The sequence below is a fragment of the Mustela putorius genome, unplaced genomic scaffold (assembly GCF_011764305.1).
Source record: "Mustela putorius furo isolate JIRA1106 unplaced genomic scaffold, ASM1176430v1.1 tig00003901_pilon_pilon_pilon, whole genome shotgun sequence".
In the NCBI taxonomy this organism is placed as follows: domain Eukaryota; kingdom Metazoa; phylum Chordata; class Mammalia; order Carnivora; family Mustelidae; genus Mustela; species Mustela putorius.
Window position 1 is genome coordinate 15,327,223 of NW_025422049.1, and position 12,926 is coordinate 15,340,148.

General features: G+C 49.2%; 1 protein-coding gene across 7 annotated transcripts in view; it reads right to left on the reverse strand.

The window, feature by feature from the left end:
* Positions 1-12,926, reverse strand: part of PAK3 (p21 (RAC1) activated kinase 3) — a 247,269-nt gene that overhangs the window by 105,025 nt on the left and 129,318 nt on the right. For 4 of the 7 annotated variants that reach the window (XM_004769077.3, XM_004769075.3, XM_004769074.3 and 1 more), the window contains exon 3: positions 7,660-7,807. The exons of 2 other annotated variants lie outside the window; for them this stretch is intronic. The gene's annotated coding sequence lies outside the window, so the exon portion shown is untranslated. Of the gene's footprint in view, positions 1-7,659; positions 7,808-12,026; positions 12,734-12,926 lie in introns of those variants that run through there. One more of the 7 variants, XM_045068264.1, reaches the window with a different exon arrangement.

Consider the following 12,926-nt stretch of genomic DNA (forward strand, 5'->3'; position numbering starts at 1 on the left):
AGTACCCACAAAGGGACCTCGAATGGGTCACTTTTATAAAAGCCAAAATACAAAGAAAAGAGCATATGCACAGGGACATGGTATATATCTCTGCAAAAATTAAACTAGGACTATCTGATGGGAAGCACAACAAATATCTAAGCATCTTGACTTTGAGAGGTAGAAAACCACATATCAAGTCATAAAAAGCAGGAGGAAACATCAGTTCACAGGTGGCGGGGAAAAAATCTCTTTTCAGCTATCTAGCCCTCTCAACAGAGACACCGAGATTAGAGACAATAAATACAAATGTAACAGCTGCTCTAACATGTGGATCTGGCATCATGAAATGGTTCAAGAGAGATGGACATGTGCACTGTAGATATGAACCTGAAGAGGCACACAGCTGCCCAGGTAAGTGTACAGAGTAAGAGAGAAGAAAAGACTGCTGGGGAACACCAACATCTAGGGGCTAGAAGAGGAAAAAGAACCAGAGACCCCTGAGGAATGTGGTTAAAGAAGTGGAGGAACTTGCTAGATGTCTTGGAAACTAAGAGAGGAGTACTTCACTTTGAGTATGGGTATGAGGCAGGCACCTACACACATACACACAAGAGAAAGAAAAAGCCACACAGAGGTAAAAAACGCTCCACGTTGTGTCCTTCCATCCTTGCGCTAGAGTTGACTAAGGTTGATGTCATGTCACTTTCATGTCAAGAAAAACAGCCATGTGGCACCAGCGGTCTGTGGATGTGCTTCAGAATGCTTTAAGGAATTCCACACTCTGTGGACATCTGGTGTTGCTTGAGCAGCCTGAACAAAACCACATAGCATGCCTGGAGAAAGACCTTCCTTTTGGTAAAGAATACCACGGTGGCCACTTATCACTCAGCCTTGTTGCAAAGCACACTCTTGAGAGGTCGTATTTGTTGCACTCCAGCACTGTATCAGACATTGCACAGGATACAAAGAAAAATACAATAGGGTGGGGCTAGCAAATGAATCGTGGCTAGTATTCAATTTTCTTTTTCCAGAAGAAGGATTATGCTCAGTTCAAACAGCTCTTATTTGTTCAATGTAGTCCCGAAAGGCATTGCCAAGCCAAGACACAAATGTTCAGTGTGGCTGGGTCCCACCTCAGTCTAGTACTGCTGCTAATGAGATTCATGACCTTGGATACACCCGTGACCCTTTGAACCTGTTTCCTCATGTATGAAAGGGGACTACATTGCCAAGAGGTTGTGAGAACCAAAGAATCCAAAGGTGGGAAATATGTGGAAGCAATTCTAGATATTCTACCCAGAGAAGATGCTTATGATTATGACCTTAGTTTTCACGAGCCATAAACAAAATCACCAGCATTGGGATCTCATGTTACTTACTCCTGCCCAAGTTCATGCCACTTGTGTAACTATATTAGGTATTATTATTTCCATTTTACAGATGAAATGGACCTCCAGAGACATCAAATCACCAGCTAAGAACATAGAGTGGAAGAGTAAGACTACAACCCTATGTCTGTGGGGCTCCAAAGCCCATGCTTTGATATCTGCCTCCTCAGCCACACAACAGTTCCATGGGACATAATGTGTTCTCAGTTACTCATAGCCTTTGCATGAACACGGATGTCCTGAGGGCTTCACAGTGAACTGTTTCTCCACTGTGCCACTTAGGACCAAAGCCAGGAAATGGGCAAACCCTCTGCCCTCAAAACAGACATTTCAACATTAGAATCAAGGGCAGAGGTGTGTGTATAGTTAGATACCAAACTTCTGTCTCCCCCAGGATAGGGAGTCTGCCTCTCCTGTTCTCCTCTACGAAGGTTCTACACCAGCAAATAAAGGTGACATCACTGGGGACTTCCTGCTTTCAAGGGAAAAGTTGTAGGACTAGAAGAGACAGGTACATGAACAAGAAACACTGTTTCAATGTCCAGAGAAGCATGTCCCAGAAGAACCCAGGAATGGTGGCAACTCTCCATAGGTTAGTTCTGTTCTTCCCTCAGCTTCTTAGGTGGGGTTGAACACTGCCTCCTAGCTTATGGTAAGCAGAAATGTAAAGAAAGCAGGCAACCAAACCTGTGAAAATCAGCTTGTTGGCTGCAAAGAACCATCTTCTTTCTCTGCTGTCTTCGGGTTCTGTCCCTCTGAAGGCACCCACCTCAGAGGGCTGTGGTAAGGGTAAGAAGGTCTATCATTTGTTGAGCACATACTGTTGGCTGGACAGTGGGCTACATGCTTATGCACACTGGCTCATTCCATCCTCATTACAACTCAGTGAGGGAGAAGATATTAGCGTCCCTCCCATTTTACAGATGAGGAAATTGAGCTTTAAGAGGGATGAGTAATTGACTCAAACCAGGTTCTGCAGCTAGGAAGCAGCCAAACTGGGATTCAAGTGCCTGTCTTTGGACTCTAGAGCTGGTGTTCCTAATTTCTCTATTGTAATGGATGAATGGGTTATTAACTGTTTTGGAAAGTCTAAGATACCATATAAATGCATGGGGATGGGTTGGTTCACTTAGTACTTCACAAGGCATCCAAGTGAATTCAGGCAGGTGCATTTTTTTCCTTCCTAAAATTCACCCAGTCCTGTAAAATTACATAAATTGCTTTTGGTGACTCTCAGCATATCCACAGAAATGGTCAAATGTATATTTGCCAGGCTATTTCTCTAAAGCCATCTCTTGGAGGAGGTGGTGACTAAATTTTAACTCAGTATAAAATTTCCATTGATGTCTATAGCTCACTTTCCTTCCTCTACCTTAGGCACAGTTGATAAAGGGCCCTGCTACACCATCTTCTGGAAAGATGGCACATCTTGGGACGAGGCAGGAGGTCTACAAAGAGGTTTGCTTTGGGAAATGACTACCCCACATCCTGGCTGCTGTTCCCAACCACCCATGAGCTCTCAAGGCCTTGGGAGCCTGAAGACCACTGGCTGATAAAGAATGCCCCAATCCCAAGCTTCAAGACTGTTAACTTGTGGTACTGTTGCATGGTGTGATTATCTTTTCCATTGGAATGATGGTACCTCAAGGGCAGGGTATGTTTCTTTCCTCCATCTGAATCTCTTTCTGGGTCTAGCACTCGATAGGGCCCCTAGGACATCCTCAATCTACACTGAGTAATGTCACTGAGTAATGGCATTGGATCTGTCCTGACACATTGCTGTCCACCCACGTCTTTCAGTTTCTTACTGGAGTTTCACAAGTAGCTGCTCTGGACCTGGCATCACACTAGACTGTGGGAATCCAAAATAAGTTAGATGATGTGGTCTCTGCTTTCCAAGAAGGCCTCAGTCTAATCGCAGGTGTAGAGGGTAATGTGTGGTATTTCAGAGTACAGGCTTTTCCCCATGGTGCTAGAGTCCATTATCAAAGGGCAGCTTGGGCCTAGTTTGCCCTCATCTTTCCTCCAGAAAGATTCCAGTAGGGGAAGCCACAGATTAAGGAGGCCCCTACAAGGTGCTTTCATGTTTCTAAATCTCTCGTCAGGAATTGGGATGGCACAGGATTCTGGCACCATGCCCCCCCCCCGATTTACTGGTTGGTTCATTCCTGGGATTTGCACTTCTTTTTACCCTCTTGCAGGGAAATCTACAGTCTGTCTGGAACACAAGGAAGTTTCTTCAGCTTGCCTTTATCCACGCCTACTGAGAAATTTCCTCTGTTAACTTGTCAGTAGCAGCTGTTGAAATTCCAGTGGGGTCTATGTGTGCACATACAGAAACTTGAATACCACGTTCCAAGGCTAACAGGGGAAGAGTAGACCTTGCTGGCTAGAGGTGCCTACTGGAAACAGTAGAGAATTCCAGATCAGAAACATAAAATCAGAGACCTACACTTTTGCCTATGGAACCAGTGTGAGTACATAAAGAAACATGCATTACCTTGCCCCCCAACCCTTGGGAGAGAAAGGAAGTGGCAAGTTAGGCCATAAACTTCCAGAAAATAAACCACCTGAACCCCAACCCTTTTGGGTAAACCAGCTAAGATCTATTAGGGATGACTCATGTAAAATAAAATTATGGCAAAAGGACGTAAGAGTTGATCTGTGGGATTGAGCTTTCTCTTTTTAATCCTAGACATAAATTGCACTCCTTTCTGCTCTGGAAATATCTGGTCCCATGGGTGACCTGGCTGAGACCAACACTTTTTCATCAGCCACAGGTGGCTGAAAAACCTTCCAGCAGGGGTGAGGGGAGGAGGATCCAGTGGGGGAGGATAAAAAAAAAAAAGTGACAACTGTGACTATGAACTCCTCACGTGGGGTGTGTGATGGGGTGTGTGTCAGTGAAAAAGTACGTGGCTGTGGCAATATCCATATAGGGCCATATGTATGTTTGGGGATGTGGGGTGTGTGCCTGAGGGTGGGGTCACTGTAAACCATGTGTGAGTTGCAGATGTGGGTGAGTGAGATCATTCCAGGGAGGGGGTATAAGTCCATGTCCATGTGAGTAGGTGTCAGCATCAATGCATCCATGTGAGAGTCCCCAGAAGAGCCCGTGACCATTCAGGCGAGTTCACTGAGCTAGAGGCAATGCATTTATGCTTCAGTGACTGTGTGGATATGTCGGCCAATGTGAGCAAGTATATCCACCTCAGGGGAAATGCTGTAGGGGGACTGAGAATCTGAGTGAGTGTGAGTCTGCGTGGCCATCCACGGCATCACCAGCAGTCCATGTGTGAGTGCACAAACACATTTACAGGAATTGAGGGCAACCATGTAGATTGTGTGGGTTGGAGCGGGTGTGCCAGCGTAAATGCAGGTCACTGACTGTGCAGGTCCCCACGTGTGTACTGGAGGGAATGTGTGTGGCGGTGTGAGGGTATGCCAGTATGAGAGGACGAGAGTGAGAGCGGGCAAGAATGTGATCTTGTGGGGAACTTGCTGGTGTGAATGTGTATGATACGGAAATGGTCGTGGGAGAGGGTGTACACGTGAAAGCACATGCGCGTGACAGAGTGTGATGGTGTAGAATTCAGTGTGCATGGCTGTGAACATGAGAGTATGGAAGACCGTGAAAATGTGCAAACATCAGTATCGAGGCAGGGGTGTGCCGTAAGTGTGACTGTATGTTGACGTGAACTAGCGTGAGTACTGAATGCGAGCGAGCGGATGGATGTGTTGGTGTGTGTCAGTGTGAATGCATCTTTGTGATGACTCTGAGTATGAGGGCAGGGTGATGTGTGTCAGAGAAAGTGGAAGTGTGTGTGCCTATATCTGATGATCAAGTCTCAGCATGAAGGTGAGCAAATGAATGTGAATGGGTGTCAAAATGAGTGTGTTTCCCTGTGGAAGCATGATTTTGTGTGAATGTGATGGAGGTGGCGAGGTTGTGTCCGTGCCAAGTCGTAGCCCCAGAGCATGTAATACTGAGGGTAAGACTGTAAGATGGTATAGCAGCTGAAACGGGGGAGAATGTATTTATGGTGGGAACGTGCATGCATGTGCGTGTGTCCCTGCGAGGAGTTAGGAGCTGTGTCATTGTTTTACGGTGAGCAGGAAACCGTGACCGTGCAAATGTGTTAGAATGTATAAAATCGAGGGTAATTATGGTTATATAAGCAGCGGACAAGGGAAAATTGGTGTGGGTCTGTGTGTAGACTGTGTGTGAGCACAGAGGAATTTGAGGGTCAAATGTGATTCTACCTTCAGTGTGGATATAGGTTAGAAGGTGGACTGTGAGTGTGTGAGCATGTAAGAAGAGGTAAAGTTGTGAGTGGGTAAGAACATGAGGGGCTGTATGGCAAGTGTGGAGCGTGTGCCACTACAAGCGCATGAACACAAAAATGTACAAGGCAGTGTTCGGCCATGTGAGTGTGGGCCCTCATGCAGCATGTCTGTAAATACGTGGAGGATGAGGGGGTGGATGTGACTGTCACCATGAATGTGTCCAGTAGGAAAAGTGTGAGCCAAGGAAGGATAAGGATTATGTGAAGGTCCAAGAGTACACAAGTGTGCTCCCGAGTGTGTGTGTGTGTGTGTGTGTGTGAGAGAGAGAGAGAGAGAGAGCGCACTGAAGTATTTGGGATGCTGAGAAACTCTTGAGGAAGCCTCTTTCCTCCTAAAGCCACAGCACGTGTCCAGTTATATACAGCACATTACTTAGCCCCTCTCAACCCTGGTCTCCTGGTGGGCAAAACCATGATTGTAGTACCTACCTCGAGCTAGTCTCACTTTTATAATCAGAAACAAAAGCAGTAACTAGTAGGAATAAGATACCTACCTTGCAGAGTTACTGTGGGATCAAACAGTCTTGTGCAAGAAAAATGCCCACCCCAGTGCTGGCAACGGTACACAATAAATACACGTTATTATTGGAACTGTCACAGAACACCCAGGAGAGACCCCTGGGCTCACTTCTGACTTGAGTGAGTTCTAGCTACCGTCTGTCACTCAAGGTCTGTAGAAGATACCCTACCGCAGCATCTCTAGGATGCTGAATACATCAGTATCAGCAGGGCTGTAATTTCACACCCTCAAGATCCAGCCGAACCTCTGGAGTTTTCCCTTCACCAAGAGGCGCCACTGAAACACCTACCGCTGAGCGGCACTTTTTTTCCTTTGTCCCATCAGACCCAGGGCGAGCTCCGTGGGAAGAGGAACTACACTGTGTATTCCTTGTCTGTTTTCTCTTTGTTTCTGTTGTGGGGTTTTTTTTTGGGGGGGGGGTTGTTGTTTGTTTGTTTGTTGTTGTTCTTGCTTTTTTAAAAAGTTTGATTGGTTGCTTGCTTTTGACTTGGATGTTAGGAGAGGTGCCAGGATAACTGACAAATAGAAGTGCAGACAAAGAGAGGGAGACATGTAAGATACAAACAGGTAGCTGGACGGCAGCATATGGCAACAGAAGGCTAGACGGGTAGCTGACAGCAGAAGCCCTACTGGCTGCCTGAAGGGAAAGAAGGACATGGCCAAGGAACCTGAAAGAAGTGGAGAGGAAGAGAGGGGCCCAAATCGAAATGCTGCTGGGGAATTTTGGGCACTTGGGAGAGAGACGTAGACTTGTGAAATCAGGTCCCTACCCCTAATTTATGGTCTAGTTCACCTGCCAAGATGAATACTCTAGAAATCGTGCAAGAATGATCAAAGGTTGAAGAGAAGCAAGGGCTATGCCGTATACTATGGGCTCAAGTGTTGTTGGACCTGTTTTTGGGGGGAGTGCTCCCTGTTTGGTTGAGAAGGTAGAGGGAAGGTTCTGGAAGGTTTTAGCCCTTGAGGCCCGGAAGCTAGGATAGATGGGGTGGGGATACGTCTTGAATAAGAAGGTAAAATGAAGGTCGTAGAGGAGGAGAAATTTCAGGAACTGATTGGTCAGTCAGTGACATGTGGCTGAGATGCCACTTTGACATCCAGAAAGCATGAGGAAAGGAAATGCCAGCTTGAAGGGAAGCATGTCAGTGGTTACATGGAAGTTCTTACATGGAGCCTGACAACTGCAAAGGTTTTCGCCATGACCGTTTGGTTGCTTGTCCTACTCACACCATGATGTAGGTCATGGCTATCATCCCCGTATTAGAGATGGAGCAAACTGAGAGACCAGAAAGAAGGGGCTGTGCTCTGAGGCCTGGCTCATAAGGCCCAGCCAGGGTCTTTAATACTGAGAGCTCTGGTGGAAAGGTGGCCTTCACCTGGATTTGGAGATCCCTGACTCCCTGCTCTGGAACCCATTACTCACCTCTTATTGCCACGGCTGCAGGACCTCAGCACAGGTAGGCACTGCCCATGAGAAGGGGCCAGGCTGCCTTCAGCTCCCACAAACTCAGTGTTGGGCACACCAGTTGCCACAAGATGCAAGGACTCAGCTGCTTTTTCTTGGGGGTAACCTGCCAAGAGAAGCATCGTGGGGGCGCAGGAACCTCTTGCTATACCCGCTACTACTCCCTCAGCCAACCCCCCCAAACATCACATACACGTGCTATGGTGGATTTCAGAAAACCGCTCGAGGAGGCAGAGAATCGGAGGGGAGAAACATAAAAAGGGCTTTGTGGGGTCAGAGTCCAGAAAGGGCGCTGAACTGGGAGTTTCAGGTCGAGAACTGCTGTCACCTTGCCACTCACTCTGGCTCTGCCTGCTAGCTCATGGAGAAGACCTGCTCAGCCGCCCTGGACAAGACTCAGGACAACTAGATCGCATGGAACAGATGGGAAGGAGCCACATATTTGCAGGTGGTGGTCCAGCACAGCGATCATGGCAAATGCACGTTGGCTCTGGAGACACCTAAGCTTCCCGAAGACCTAGCCATGCTTTCTATGTCACTTACAGGTCCCCACCTACTTCCCTTCTCAGCAACCTCCTTCACTGGGTGGTGGGGGGAAGCACTCGGAGGGTCCCTAATTTGCTATCATCTCGCAGCGCTGAAGGCTTCAGCCTCTGATCCTAACTGGAACCTCCTTCTGGCTTCCCCCACCCCAATCTCCACTACAGGGAGGCCCTCGACAGTCTTTCTCAGATTTCTTAGGGCGAATATATCCTGGGGTTTTTCAGGGTGACTCTTTACCCTATCTTCCCCCCAGAGGTTCCCATGTCCAACCGTGGAGGCAAGATCTTTAACCCCTCTCTTTTCCACCTTGCGCCACAATTGCTTGAGCCTCTCAAGGTGACGGATACTCCCTCTGCAATCCTTCCTACCCTGCCCCCACCTTTGCTCCATGTGTCTGTCCTCTAAGAAGAGCAGCACCTATATGGGAAATCCCATCAAAGCAAAGGACCCAGGCTAGCACCTGTCAGCAGATGCTGGAATGCACCAGGTCCGAATCCAAAGACACAGACGCAGGGGTAGCTAGTAAAACTGAACCCTTGGGGAGCCATGAAAAGCCCCAGGATTCCCAACTTCCCCTTGGTGAACAAGAAGATCAAGCCATACCCCAGGTCTGCCACTTGTTCCTGGTGAGATTCCAGGGCCCAGCTGCCCGTGCGTCCCTCAGGGGCCCTGGCATTCCCTGAGTGCTTCCCACTCACACACTCCCAGCTGCCTTTCCAGATCCCACCCACTGGGCCACTAAGTGGTGTGCACCCACTCCCTCCCTGGCTGTGTGAGCTCATCCTTCAAGGGAGCAGGGTGGGGGTCGGTGAGTGATGGCTGCCAAAGCTCCAGAGAGGGGCAAGGCTGGAAGGGGGCTCAAGGACGGCCACAAAAAGTCCCCTGAGCCCCGGGTGGGGGATGGCAGCAAGTACCCATGGGGGTGGGGAAGAGTGCTAGAGGGTGACATCGGGGTGGGGGGCAGTAGAGGCCCCAGCCTGGACCAACTGAGCACCTCTGGGTTCCTGTGTGAGATTGAGAGCTTTCCACAGGCCTAACTCCACCTTGCTTCAGCCTCTGATGAACTGCACAGCAGCCCGCTTCAAATACACCAGTTGCACCACTGGAACCAGCACGCGGAGCCTGGCAAGACACAGCACTCCACCTGGAGGGCACACTCCCCTCTCCTGTCCGGGGCGGGGGTGGGGGGTGTTTATTGGGAGTGTGGAGATGTATTCCGTGTGCGAGTACACACTGAGGGGGTGTATCTGTGCTGCTTCTTGTACCCCCTTGGTATCTGGGTACCTGTACTTGGTCAGATGTATGCCTTGTTTTATCTATGCTATTTTGTGGGTATCACGTCTGTATCACGTCAGGGGGTGCAGTCCTGTTTATAGCAAGTGTATGGATACAGTGTCTATACTGCTGTCTATACACTGTGTATGTGCTGCCCATCTTCCCTGCGTGGTCCATGCCTTGGATGTGTGTGACACGTATCTAATCCTTACTCTGTATCACGTGGCTCTGCCATATTCTGTGTCTGTGTCCTGTTGTACAGGACAGTATTTATACTGTCCTGTGTCTTCACCTGGGGCTTAGCCTCTTCCTGGAGGCTGCGGGTAGGGTTCACTGTACCCATTTTCTGCCTACCAGCACCCTAGCTTTGCTGCATTCTGGCTTCCTGCCAGTACCTCTCTCTGGGGACTAGGTGACCACTTTGTTGTTGGCGGGGGGGGGGGGCTTGTGTGTGGACGTGGGTTGGGGGGAAACTGTGGCCAACCATTCTCTCTACCACAGGATCTTCCCATGGCAGGTGCCCAGCCCAGCACTAAAGACAACAGGGAAAGGAGTTCTGGAACCTTTTTCAGGCCCAAAGGAGGAAACTAAGCGCTAGAGAGATGGCACTCTTGCTCAACCCCCAGTCCCATCCATATAGAAGAAGGGCCTGCAGGGAGTTTCAGCTGCCTCAGTTTCTCCTTCAGGCCACCTGGAAGCACTGGAGCCCTTCTCCAAGGGAGTTAACAGCTGCACAAGGGATTAGCACTGGCAAAGGGAGCTGGGCCATGGGATGCAGTTCTGCCAAAGGTGTCCCCGCTGTGGTCACTAGAGGGCGCAACTGTGCCGGCAGTTAGGGGTAGCATCTTGAGGGTGCAGAATTCCAAAAAGTCCACCTGGCTCAGACAGAGATGAGGGAGAAAGGAGAAGGATAGACACCCTAAGCAGGCCTCCCTTGACCCTCATCCCAGGCCCTTCAGTTCTGAGGCTGAGTTAGGGAGTTGGCGCCACGACTGCCTATCAGCCTCCACCCAACTGCGTAAGATTTGTATAAAATCCCCAAAGAGCTTCTCAGGAGCTTGGTTTTAGGGTCTCTAGCAGATTCTCCACTTGGGCTTCTCTTCTCCCTCCTGTTTCCATTCACATGAAATAAAAATAAAAACAATGCTGCTCAAAAAGATGAAATGTATGTAGTGGCTAGGGGTTTGTTTTGTACTGTTTTCCCCCAAATCAAAGGGCATACCAAAAAGTGTGATTTAAAAGGGTAAATTTGGGGGGGGGAGGCGGGGGATGTTGTCCTATGGTAGATCTGCTTCATGACCAAGAACAAATGGACCCACTTCCTAAAATGTCATGATCATGTCAGAAACCACCTCATCCAATCCCATCATTCAAAAGACAAGGAGACTAAGGCTAGGAGAGGGGCAGAAGCAGACCACAACACCTCACTTCTGGCTTCCAGGGTTGGTTCCACCCCAGCTCCGTGTCCTCTAGTCTCTAAAACACCTTCCTTCTCCAAATCCAGCATCTTCCCAGCTCAGGACAAAACCCTGCCCTTCCTCCCTGCTGTGTCTGCTCCAAGATGGTCCTGTTCTTAGTCGGTCTCAGTGATCACCTGCCCAGGCTCTGCTGTGACCACACCTTAGGAATAGTCCCCATTCCCCACCAGTGAACTGTTCCTCTCTTTCCAGTCTTCCAGGTCCACCTCCCCATTTTGCTTCCCACCCATAAACCCAGCGGATAGCTATGCCATTTTGCCCTCACCATGTCCCATGGGTGTAGCACAGATTGCCCCAACCTGCAATTAGTCGGTCGATAATCGATAATTGACCGAATGTGCAAATCAGACATGGATCCATTGTACTGATTAACATTTCCAATTAAACTCTGGGTGAGGCTGTGTGTATTAGTGACCAGGGTAATCATTGAGCTGTATGTAAACACAAATGCCTTCCAAGGTCCTGGGGCACAGGAGGAAGCGACACATTTCAGGAGGGAATGGAAACAGACCACCAGACTCCAGGGGTTCCTTTGGTTCTCTGGTACCCCTAAATCAGATTTTAAACATATGGCTATGACTTGATCCCAAGGTTCCAGTTTCACACTGGAAATGGAGGACTCTGGCCCTGCCCACTGCTGCACACCCTTTCCTGCCCCCTGCTGGAGAAGCTGCAGAGTGCGGAGTTGGCAGGGAAGTCCACCCCAAGGCCTTGCAGAGGGAACCGCCCAGCCTCTGGCAGGTGGGGAGCTTGGGGGACAACAGTGAGCCCCAGAAGCCTTAACAGCTGCACTTACATCCTAGGACAGGGGTTTTCACCATTCCTCGCCTACCCAGAGTCCCATGGGCCCTGGGGAAAAAGGGCATTTTTGGAGCTCAGGCAGACACCCGTGCCTGCAGCAGGGATCCCAGACCTGGCCCTGGCCCTCCCGTTGTAGAAAACAGTCAACCTACCTATCTTGGGGGGATATGAAGCTCCCCCTGCAATCCCCTTTGGGACCCTGCCCACCCCCCTCTTCCTTCTCCTTACCCAGGAGGAAAGAGCCATTGTGGAGTCTGCTGGTCATGGAATTTCTTCTCCTTCCTATGACCAAAGCTACTAGCTCCTGAAGGCAGGTTACGTGGATGGAAATGCTATTGAGTCCCTAAATATCAAGAAATTGTTTCCCTAAGTCTGGGCTGAGCCATACGTGCCTGGACAACCACCATTTCTCTATCTCACCAGGAAAATCGGGGCCTTAGGGCTCCTGGTTAAGACCATCGCTTTTTTCTTGTTCTATCTCTCTATGGCTTTGTTCCTACCTGCTCCATCTGAGCTTACCTGCGTCTAGACTTCTAGCCCTGATTTCTTTTGCCTTGGCCACCCTCTTTGACTTCACAGTAGCTTCGTCTCTGACCTCACAAAAGCAGAGTCTCTGATGGGGGCGGCACCCCTCATCTCACCGCCCCCCCCCAGTTATTCCTCATTTTTCTTGCTTGTCACGTCTACCACCTTCTCCCCCAAAGACCTCGCATGCTTGTTTGCTTAGTATGCTAGTTCGGCCTCTAACCAGACAACCTGTAACCTGCAGCAGTGGTCGGAGCCTTTGGGGTGTTATGGCCCCTTTTCCTGCATCTGTATTACAAATGACCCTTCCGTTTCCTGTTCAGTCTCTCCTACAAGGCCCACTTGCCTGCCTGGAGGCTTGGAGAGTCCAATCTTTGACACTGCAAGGTCCCTCTGGCCTCAAGATTCTCAGCTGCTGGCTTTTACCCAGCATTCATGCCCATCTCTTCTCATTTTGCCTTTTTCATGGAGGAGGGAAGTATGACATTTGTATCCAGAAACGGAGGCTGATACGACTCTCCCTCCAAGCCCTGGCCTCTTAGTCATCCATTATCAGATTAAGCCCCTTTACCCAAAGGTGCCCCTGGTTAGGGGCCTCAAGTA